The 11892-nt window shown below is 40.8% G+C and overlaps 1 non-coding gene across 1 annotated transcript; it reads right to left on the reverse strand.

Annotated features, from left to right (window-relative positions):
- Positions 1 to 5357: 5357 nt before the first annotated feature.
- Positions 5358 to 5464, reverse strand: LOC148545332 (small nucleolar RNA R71). Its single transcript, XR_015902094.1, has one exon. It is a non-coding gene; the product is annotated as a small nucleolar RNA R71 (small nucleolar RNA).
- Between the last annotated feature and the right edge of the window lie 6428 nt (positions 5465 to 11892).

The raw sequence follows: 11892 nt of genomic DNA on the forward strand, positions 1-11892 counted from the left end.
TCACCACCTCAAGAATCTCACCAATATGAACCACCTTCCAATTACAACAACCTTCCCTCAAATAATGAACCCTCTCTTCCACCACCACCTCCCGATGGACCTTGAATCTCATATCTTAAGGCGACAAGAGGAGGATGAAAATAAGTTTAAGGAGTTAAGAGCAAAGATGGCTATGATGCATGGAAACTTGTCTCTCAACAAATTTCCCTCGGCAAGTATACTGAATTATCGTCAAGTAAAAACTCACAATAGAGTGAGGTCGAATCCCACCGGGATTGATTGGTCAAGAAACTTTAATTAGAGGAATGTTCTAGTTGAGCTAAGTAGAAATTGAGTTGAGTAATTGCAGAAAGTTAAATGGCAGGAAAGTAAATAACTGAAAATATAAGTGCTGGAAATAAATGGCAGAATGTAAATGGTGGAAAGTAAATTGCAGAATCTTAAATGGGGATATGTGGAGATGAGCATAAAAGTAAATGGCAGAAAATAAAGAGAATGGGTAAGATCAAAAATGGGGGATTCATTGGGCTTAGGAGATGTTGCATTCTCCGGATCAAGTTCATTCTCATCTCTTCCTTAATCAATGCATTCATTGATCTCCTTGGCAATCTTAAGTGATTGGATCCCAATTCCTTGGCAACTCAATCTCTCTAAACTTGAACAATTGCCCAATTCCTTGATTTAATTGCTCATGGAAAGAGATGAAGTATGGTCACTGATTATACCACATACATTCCCAAATCACAGTATTGGTAGGATTATATGTCACTATATCCATTCAAACCCCAATTTGGTCCAACATGAGAAAGCATTTCTAGCATGATCTCCTCATTCCTCTTCCAAGGTTCTGAGGAGATCCAAGTATGAATAGCCTCTTTTCCAAGAAAACTACCCAATTGGATGAAGATTGAAAGCTTTCTAGTAAAATCAAGAGAAAAGAAAGAAGAAGAATAATGAAAACTATTATTGATCCATCAAATTACAACAGAGCTCCCTAACCCAATGAAAAGGGGTTTAGTTGTTCATAGCTCTGGAAATGGAAATCAAAAATGAAAAGTGCATTCTGACTATCAAACTAGAAATTGCAGAGAAAGTAAAATATAGAGAGTGTAATTCTCAAGTTCCAGATCCCCTTTTTAATTCAAAACTATCCCTATATATACTACTCTTCTGATCTTCTAGTTAGCTCTTCAAGTCTTGGATATGGGCCCTTGATCTTTAGTTGAAGCAGTTATAGTCTTTAGTGGGCTCAGCTTTGCTTGCAAAGAAAGTGTGAGTTAGGCATGATAGGAAGTTAGTTAGGACGCTAGTGGCGTTAATGTTAAGTGTAAACTTGGGTTTGAAAGCGTTAGTGATGATAACTTTGTCACTAACGTTCCAAACTAGTTGATCAACGTTAACTTCAACGTTAGTGGTACTAACGTAGCCACTAACGTAGCCTCTTAGCCCTTCACAAACGTTATTAGCACTCACCTTTACCAATAACGTTGCTCTTTGTCCCTTTCTTCCACGTTAATGGTCCACGTTAGTGTAACTAACATGGCCTTTAACGTGGGCATGCCAAGGCTCGAGAGCGTTAGTGACACTTACCTTTGTCACTAACGCTTCAAAATGCCCCTTCCTTCCACGTTAGTGCTTCACGTTAATGGCATTAACGTGACCACTAACGTGGGTGTATATGCCATCTCCAACGTTAGTGACAAAGGTGAGTGTCACTAACGTTGGCCTAGCATTCATTGCTCCACATTACCCTTCACGTTAGTGGTCTTAACGTGACCACTAACGTAGGCAATTTAGGCTTGGTCTAGTGTTAGTGACAAAGGTGATTGTCACTAACGCTTGCGACTTCCTCTTCACTCCACGTTAGAGTCCACATTAATTGGATTAACGTGGCTCTTAATGTGGCTTAGTGTGGCATTTTGGAACGTTAGTGGTGTTCACTTTCACCACTAACGTTGGAGCTCCCCCTTTCTTCCACGTTAGTTCCCACGTTAGTGTAACTAACGTGACAACTAACGTGGGTTATGATGGCATTCGAAGGCGTTATTGGTGGTAACTTTACCACAAACGTTGCAAGCTCGCTCCCATTCCACGTTAGTGAAGCTAACGTGGCTGCTAACATGGTTCTTCTTTGCTTCCTTTGTCCTGAAATCAAACAAACAAGGTGCATTAAAGCTTTATTTCAAGTCATGAGATCATGCATCATCCATATTATCATTCAATTCATGCATAATTCTTATGAAATCATGTAAAGTTCACAATATTTTCTTGAATAAAGATGTAAGTGTATATTCACCCAAAGCTTGCTTATTTACTAAGAAAATACATGAAACTATCCTCAAATAGTAAAGAAAAAAGTCAGTGAAACTGGCCAAAATGCCCTGGCATCAGGCTAGCATGGTAGAAGCCGTGAGTCACCTAACATCCCACCTAAGCTCATGCATCCTAGGTATTCCCATTGTTGAATATGAAGAAACAATTAAGGAGCCTAGTAAGGGAGTGAACTTGAAGCTCCATGGTGAGGAAGAGGAGTTAAAGCAATGAGTGAAACAAGAGGAGGAGGTAGAGATTAGTGAACAAAAGGAAGTAGTGGGTGGATGTTTAGGATATGTTGAGCACATAAAGGAATCTCAAGTTGAAGAGCCCTCTTCCACGGAGTTTGGAATGGATGTTAAAGAGGAGAGTGATGTTGCGGAAGTAGACAGAGAGTTAAAGGAAATTGATCAAGAAGTGGATTCCGTCATTAGTGAATTTTTGTCCACATTGATCAATCCCCTTGATGATCTTGTTGAGCCTTCTCTCAGTGGACTAGAAAGCAATGTTGAGGAGGATGTGCAATCTCCAAGGCCTATTGTAAGTGAAGAATTGGAAGAAGTGTCCCAATCAACAAGCTCTCTTATATATGATGATTCCGCATCAACATATGACCCTTTCGAGTTTGAAAAGTCCTTCCCCAATATGCTTAGACTTGATGATGAAGTAGACTTCACGAGACCTCATATCTATGATGAGAGTGATGGGGAAGAGATAGAAGAAATTGGTGAAGAAGAATGTGAACTTGAGGAAGCTTGGCAAGAGGAGGAACTTGAAAAACTTTGCTAAGTGGTGGTAGCCTCTAAAAGAGGATGGACAAGAGTGGAGCGTACTTTATCAAGATCATTGGGAACCCCTCCACCTAGGTTGCCATCCGATCCTTCGTTTGAGTGGAAAAAACTTCTAACTCTTAGCTTTATTATTCCACTTGAATTTGGTTTGCTTGAGATGGATGGCCAGCTTAGGGCACTTTGTGGAATTAAGCGAAAGAGGAGGATGTTTAGTGGTTGGCATTGTAAATCTAGACTCATTATGGTTGAAAGCTCAAAATTGAAGAGAATGGATTGGTGTAGTGCTCAATTAAATGGGTATAGGAGGGTAGTTTGGTGCTTTCATGAGAATTCGGCTTTCTTGTCACCCGGACGGAATCAAGGTGATCAACTAGAAGATGGGTGCGAAGATAAGATATGGGATCCTGGTTCACAACATGAAAACCAATTATGGAAGCTCATATCTTGGAAAGAACCTCACCCAAGCTTGGTGAAGATGGTTGGAACTTCTGACGACCGATTGATGCCAGGGCATTTTGGCCAATTTCACTGACCTTTTCTTTATGGTTTTAGGGTAGTTTCATGCACTTTCTTAGGAAATAAGCAAGTTTTGGGTAAATAATCATTTACATATTGATTCAAGCAAACATTGTGAATTTTATATGATTTCATGAAAATTATGCATGAATTGAATGATAAATTGAATGATGCATCATCTCATGGGTTAGAACCTAGCTTTGATGCACTTTATTTGCTTGATTTAAGGACAAAGGAAACAAGGAAGATGCCACGTTAATAGCCACGTTAGTCCAACTAACGTGACCATTAACGTGGAAAGGAGGCTAGCTTACAACGTTAACAAGAAAAGTGAACACCAATAACGCTTTCGTGAGCCATCATAGCACACGTTGGTGTCTACATTAACCAAGGAATTAGAATTCAATCACTTAAGATTGCCAAGGAGATCAATGAATGCATTGATTGAGGAAGAGATGAAAATGAACTTGATCCGGAGAATGCAACATCTCCTAAGTCCAATGAATTCCCCATTTCTGATCTTACCCATTCTGTTTAGTTTCTGCCATTTACTTTCATGCTGAACTCCCTTTCCCCATTTAAGATTCTGCAATTTACTTTCCGTCATTTATTTTTAATTCTTTATTTCCAGCATTTACATTTTCTGCTATTTACTTTTCCGCCATTTAATTTCCTGCAACTCTCAAACCAAATTCTGCTTAGCTCAACTAGAACATTCCTCCAATTAAAGTTGCTTGACCAATCAATCCCTGTGGGATTCGACCTCACTCTATTATGAGTTTTTACTTGACGAAAATTTGGTATACTTGCCGAGGGAGATTTGTTAAGAGACAAGTTTCTGTGCATCAAGTTTATGGCGCCGTTGCCGAGGATTGATTTTGTATCAATAATGATTAAATTGGTGGATAACTAGATTAAGCACTTTTCTTTTGTTTGATTTAATTCCGTCTGAGTAATTTATTTTCAGATTTAGTTATTTCCTTCCCTTTACCTCTCACCCATTTGTGGTGCTATCTGCATATTATTTTTTTTTACTATTTAGTTTACTGACCCACTAACTATTTGATATATTGTATCACTCACACAAACAGCATTTCTGCAGAAAATACTGTTTGCATCTATCCTTTTTGCTTGTGCCTTATTGGTTGTATGACATGTAGAAGAAGCAGGGTTTCAACTTCCTTTGATTCTAAACCTGAGAGGACCTTCCTTAGATTAAGGAGGGAAGCAAGAGGGAAGAGAGTAGTTGGTGCTGAGGAAGAGGAAGAGTACTTTGAACTAGACATGGATGAGAATATGGAGAACCATCATGAAGAAGAGGCTCACAACCATGACAGAGAAGGTCCAGCGCATCAGGCTGGACAAGAGAGAAGAGTTCTGGGTTCTTACATCAACCCAAACCCAAGAAACTGTGGAAGTAGCATCCAAAAGCCAACCATACATGCTAACAACTTTGAACTAAAGCTACAGCTCATCACCCTTATTCAGAACAATTATTCATTCGGAGGAAGTGTCCAAGAAGACCCCAATCAACATCTAACCACCTTCCTGAGGATATGTGATACTGTGAAGTCTAATGGTGTTCATCCTGACACCTATAGACTACTTCTGTTTCCCTTCTCACTCAAGGACAAAGCATCTAAATGGCTGGAATCCTTTTCAAAGGGGAGTTTAGCAACCTGGGAAGATGTGGTGAACAAATTCTTGGCAAGATTCTATCTTCCTCAACGGATCAATAGGTTGAGAGCTGAGGTACAAACCTTCAGACAGCAAGATGGTGAGACTCTATATGAAGCATGGGAGAGGTTTAAAGACTTGACAAGAAGATGCCCGCCAGATATGTTCAATGAATGGGTGCAGTTGCACATTTTCTATGAAGGTCTTTCTTATGAAGCAAAGAAGGCAGTAGACCACTCATCCGGGGGATTTCTGAACAAGAAGAAGACTATTGAAGAAGCCATAGATTTCATTTAGACTGTAGTTGAGAATGACTACTTCTATGCTTCTGAAAGAGGCAACACTAGAGGAGTGATGGAGCTAAACAATGTGGATGCGCTGCTAGCTCAAAACAAGATGATTACCAAGCAATTGGTTGACCTCGCCAAGAAGATGGAGAGGAATCAAGTAGCAGCAATCACCACTTCAGCAGCAACTCAAGAAGGAGTGAATGAAGAAGCAGAGGGTAGTCACGAGCAAGCCAACTACATTGGAAATTCACCTAGGCAGAACCATGACCCATACTCCAAAACATATAATCCTGGCTGGAGAAACCACCCAAACTTTGGGTGGGGAAATCAACAAGACCAAGGCCAAGATCGGAGACGCCACAACCCCAACAACAATGCAGCTCACCAATATCCCACACAGAGATCATATCAGCACTCACCTAACAACACATCTCAACATCTATACCAAAGCCAAAATGGCCCTTCTCATCCCTCCAATCTCAACTCTCCATCATCGGAAGAAAGACTATCAAGGATTGAGACTCTACTTGAAGGCATATGCAAGGAAATTCAAGATAGTAAGGTGTTCCAAGAGGAAGTGCGATCCAACATGCAAAATCAAGACGCTGCCATCAAGAAACTTGAGACACAAATTGGCTACCTATTTCAGCAAGCTCCCAGCCATGACCTTCACAGTAACATTGAACCAAATCGGAGGGAGGAGTGTCATGCTATCACCCTCAGAAGTGGAAAGGAATTGAAAGAGACTTCCAAGCAACCACAAGAGAAAGATGCAATTGGAAGAAAGGAGGAACAAAATGAAGTTCAAGTCCCCACCTCCAATGCACATCCAAAGGGAGAAGAATTGAGGCCATATATTTCGAAAGCCCCATATCCTCAATAATTGAGGAAGAAGGGGGATGACAGCCAGTTCTCCAGATTTTTAGAAATTTTCAAGAAACTATAGATTAGCATACCCTTTGCTGAAGCAATGGAGCAAATGCCGCTCTATGCCAAGTTCTTGAAGGAGTTGATGACCAAGAAGAGAAGCTGGAAGAACAACGATACTGTGATACTAACCAAAGAATGTAGTGCTATCATTCAGCATAAACTATCCTAGAAATTGAAGGATCCTGGGAGCTTCCAGATTCCCTGTATTATAGGAGAAATAACAGTGGAAAAGGCTCTATGTGATTTAGGAGCCAGCATAAATCTGATGTCTGTAGCTATAATGAGAAAAATAAAGGTTGAGGAGGCCAAACCAACAAAAATGGCCTTGCAACTGGCGGACCGATCATTCAAGTTTCCTCACGGCATAGTGGAAGACTTGCTAGTAAAGGTAGGAGACTTTATCTTTCCAGCAGACTTTGTAGTGTTAGACATGAAGGAAGGAGCTAAGGCTTCTATCATCTTGGGTAGACCATTCTTAGCTACTGCCAGAGTTGTCATCGATGTCCAAAAGGGCGAACTTACCCTTAGACTAGATAATGAAACAATAATGATCAACGTGTTCAAGGCCATGAACTACCCACAGGAACCGTTGGGAGAATGTATGAGGTTGGACTCACTGGAAGATGTAGTACAAGAGACTTTTGAAGATGAAGAACTTGAGGAGTTAACAGAAGAGGAGGAATCAGCATCAAGCGAAGAAGCTGCAACAGCTGAGGTTCAGGTTCAGGGCACAATAGAGGAGAAGAATGAAAAGAAAGAAGCACCCAAACTTGAACTGAAGGCACTGCCACCCACTCTCAAGTATGCATATCTAGGGGAAAATGAAAGTTATCCAGTGATCATAAACTCATCTCTCAGCCAAGAACAAGAGGAGGAGCTACTCCAAGTGTTAAAAAGGCACAAGGAGGCCTTTGGATGGACCCTTGCTAACTTGAAAGGAATCAGTTCGGCCATATGCATGCATAAGATACTGTTGGAAGATGATGCCAAACCATCCATTCAACCCCAAAAGAGGCTGAATCCAGTCATGAAAGAAGTGGTACAGAAAGAAGTCATGAAGTTATGGCAAGGAGGGGTGATCTATCCGATCTCAGACAGCCCTTGGGTCAGCCCTGTGCAAGTTGTCCCAAGAAAGGGAGGAATCACTGTAGTCCTCAATGACAAGAATGAACTAATCCCTACAAGGACCGTCACAGGATGGCGGATGTGCATAGACTACAGGAAACTCAATGAAGCTACACGAAAAGATCATTTCCCCCTTCTTTTCATGGATCAAATGCGGGAAAGACTTGCAGGACACGCATATTACTGTTTTCTCGATGGTTATTCAGGATATAACCAAATAGTGGTTGATCCAAGAGACCAAGAGAAAACCTCCTTCACTTGCCCATATAGAGTGTTTGCCTACAGGCGCATGCCATTTGGGCTATGCAATGCGCCTGCAACTTTCCAACGCTGCATGCTCTCCATTTTCTCAGATATGATAGAAAAATTTATCGAAGTCTTTATGGATGACTTCTCAGTATTCGGAGATTCCTTTCCTAATTGCCTAAATCACCTGGCCCTGGTATTGAAAAGATGTCAAGAGACTAATTTGGTTTTGAACTGGGAGAAATATCACTTTATGGTGACAGGAGGAATATTTCTTGGCCATAAGGTTTCTAACCAAGGCATTGAGGTGGACAGAGCTAAAGTGGAACTCATTGAAAAATTATCCCCACCAAGTGATGTTAAGGCAATTAGGAGTTTTCTAGGACATGCTGGCTTTTACAGAAGGTTTATTAAAGATTTTTCAAAGATAGCCAAGCCTTTAAGCAATCTCCTTGTATCTGATACACCATTTATCTTTGATGAAAAGTGCATGCTAGCATTCGAAAACTTGAAAAAGAGGCTATCCTCTGCCCCTATCATTTCCCCACCTAATTGGAATTTACCATTTGAACTGATGTGCGATGCATCTGATTTCGCAATTGGGGCAGTGTTAGGACAAAGGAAAGATAACTTGGTCCATGTGATATATTGTGCCAGCAAAGTCCTCAATGATACTCAAAGAAACTATACCACTGCTGAAAAGGAGTTGCTGGCAATAGTTTTTGCATTTGACAAGTTTAGATCATACCTCATTGGTGCCAAAGTAATTGTCTTCACAGACCACACAGCACTTAAATATTTATTTGCCAAGCAAGAATCAAAACCAAGACTAATAAGATGGATCTTATTGTTGCAGGAATTTAATATTGAAATCAGAGACAAGAAAGGAGTGGAGAACAAGGTAGTAGATCACCTATCCAGAATCCCTCATGATAAAGGAGGAACACATGATACAAATGTAAATGAGTTCTTCCCAGATGAACAGTTGATGACGATTCACAGAGCACCCTGGTTTGCAGATATTGCCAATTTTAAGGCAACTGGGGCTTTACCTCCAGAAATCAACAAACATAAAAAAAGAAAGCTCATTAATGACGCAAAGTATTTTGTCTGGGATGAACCATATCTCTTCAAGAAGTGTTCAGATGGAATCCTGAGAAGATGTGTTTCGGAAGAAGAAGGACAAGAGGTCTTGTGGAACTGCCACGACTCGTGCTATGAAGGCCATTTTGGAGGGGATAGAACTGCGGCCAAGGTGTTATAAAGTGGATTCTTTTGGCCCACCCTATTCAAGGATGCCAAAGAACTAGTAAAGAATTGCAATGAATGTCAAAGACCTAGAAACCTACCCAAAAGAAATGAGATGCCACAGAATTTCATCTTAGAACTGGAACTGTTTGATGTGTGGGGAATCGATTTCATGGGACCATTCCCAAGCACATATTCAAACAAGTACATCTTGGTAGCAGTGGATTACGTTTCCAAGTGGGTAGAGGCTATTGCAACCCCAACGAATGACAACAAAGTGGTCATGAACTTCCTCAGAAAGAACATCTTTAGCCGGTTCGGAGTCCCACGAGTACTCATCAGTGATGGAGGGAGCCATTTTTGTTACAGACCACTAGAAGCTCTCCTCCTACGATACGGAGTGAAACACAAGGTTGCCACACCATACCACCCCCAAACCAGTGGACAAACCGAGATATCTAACAGAGAGCTAAAAAGGATCCTGGAAAAGACTGTAGGAGCATCAAGAAAGGATTGGTCGAAAAAGCTGGATGATGCTCTTTGGGCACACAGAACGGCATCCAAAACACCAATCGGGATGTCCCCATATCAACTGGTGTATGGAAAGGCCTGTCATTTACCATTGGAGTTGGAACACAAAGCCCTCTGGGCTCTCAAGCTACTAAATTTTTATAGCGTTGCTGCTGGTGAAAAGAGGGTCTTGCAGCTGCAGGAAATGGAGGAATTCAGATCTCAAGCCTATTGAAAATGCCAAAATTTATAAAGAAAAGGCAAAGAGAAGGCACGACCTCCATCTGACACCCAGGAGCTTCGAGAAAGGACAGCAAGTGCTCCTCTACAACTCCAAATTAAGACTTTTCCCTGGGAAACTCAAGTCAATGTGGTCATGACCTTTTCTTGTCACAAAGGTCTCGCCATATGGACACATAGAAATCATGGAGAAAAGTTCAAGGAGGACGTTCACTGTGAACGGACAAAAGCTCAAGCACTACATGGGCAACATGGGGGAAAGCCCCAAAATGAAATATCATCTCAACTGATGGAGAAATCGTCGAGCTAGCGACGCTAAAAGAGCGCTTCGTTGGGAGGCAACCCAACCTAAGGTAGTTTTCTTTTCATGATCATCTCAATAAAAGGTATAAGTAAGTCCCCGTATTGTGAGGAGCTAAGTTTGGTGTTGCACACCAAAATAATCCAAGAGTGAATGTGTAATTCTAAGTTTGGTGTTCCACCAAAGATTTCAGTTAGAATCACATTACACCTCTTCAATGGCAAGTTGCTAGCCCCAACCAATCAGGGAAACCACTTAACAATAGTTTAGTTTCTATCTTATAGTCAGTTTATTAATAAAAGCACATGAGTTTCTCTGCATGTATTCAATCTGTGTATTAGGCAAGGAACTAAGTTTGGTGTTCGCACACCAAATGAAGTTCAGAAAATCATAAGTATACATGCATGCTAACCATCCCTCAAGTACTTGGGGAACAAGCAACTTCCAATAACCTTGCAGGAATTCAATCAACCTTCTGGAAAAACACTGCACCACTACCCAAGGAGGCAAAGAAGGACGCAGAAGCTATGGATGATGACAACAAAGAGATAGACAGAAAGCACCACCAAAAGGTTGTATTGTTACTTGATTCATTGTGCTTGGAAATCTTAAAAATTGGAAGTCTGAATGTGCCCCTGATTAATAGTTACTCTTTATCTTAAACCACTAGAATTTAATAATTGCTTTCCCTACTTTTGTCATATGTGTGTTGGTTCAAGTTACCTGTTTTCATCTGCATCTTGCTTATTGTATGTTTGTCCTTTTAAACCAAATAAAAAGATATGGTATGAAAGACCAGAGTGATGTTCAAGTTGTGGAGTAGGTCCCTAAATTTGTGGTGTAGTAATCACTTAGCTAAGTTGGTTCACCAACAAGGTAGGAAGGCAACAATCTGTCCTAAATCATATGCTTGAAACACACCCCTTTAGACTAGCTAAATAACAAGATCCTAATAAGAAAAAGGAAAAGAACAATAAGAGTTGACAAAGAAAGAAAAGTAATAAGAAATAAGGCTAGGCACCAAGGGCTTGAATCTTGAGGGATATGTCTGTGGTGCTCTTGTACCAAGGATCTGCTTGGATGAATAAGTTCTTAGGACTGCTTCATCACTTGGTAACTTGGATTAACTAACCCGGGATTATTAACTGAAAATCCACTATCAAGAGCAACCTTACTACAAAATATTTAGTAACCCAAAGAGGTGCAGGACACCAAGGCCTCAAGGAAAGAAAATAACAAACCATGTGCCTGTGGTGTGTATGTATGGGGGAGAGAGACTTGAGGGAGTAAGTCCTTAGGGGTGTTTCAACACCTAGCACCTTGAACCAACTGGTTCGGGAGTGTTGGCTGAAAGCTTATTTTAAAGAGTCGCCCCCTCACAGAACACTTAGCCTAAGGATGCAATAGACCTTGAAAAGACAAAGGGATCAATAAATAAAAGTCTCAAAGGGTGAAATCAAGTGAGTATTCCAGGGCATGGTAAAGGTCTGAAAGCCGATAAAGGAATGAACCTAAGTTGCTATGCATGAAACCCCATAAAACCAAGGACATGACTTCCACAATAATGATTCATTTCTCTTGTCATTTCATCCATCATTCTCTTGTTCCAATACTTGCTTAGGGACAAGCAAGCTTTAAGTTTGGTGTTGTGATGCCAGGGCATTTTGGCCAGTTTCACTGACCTTTTCTTTATGATTTTAGGGTA

The sequence above is a fragment of the Arachis ipaensis genome, chromosome B9 (assembly GCF_059453495.1).
Source record: "Arachis ipaensis isolate K30076 ecotype BB chromosome B9, ASM5945349v1, whole genome shotgun sequence".
Classification (NCBI taxonomy): domain Eukaryota; kingdom Viridiplantae; phylum Streptophyta; class Magnoliopsida; order Fabales; family Fabaceae; genus Arachis; species Arachis ipaensis.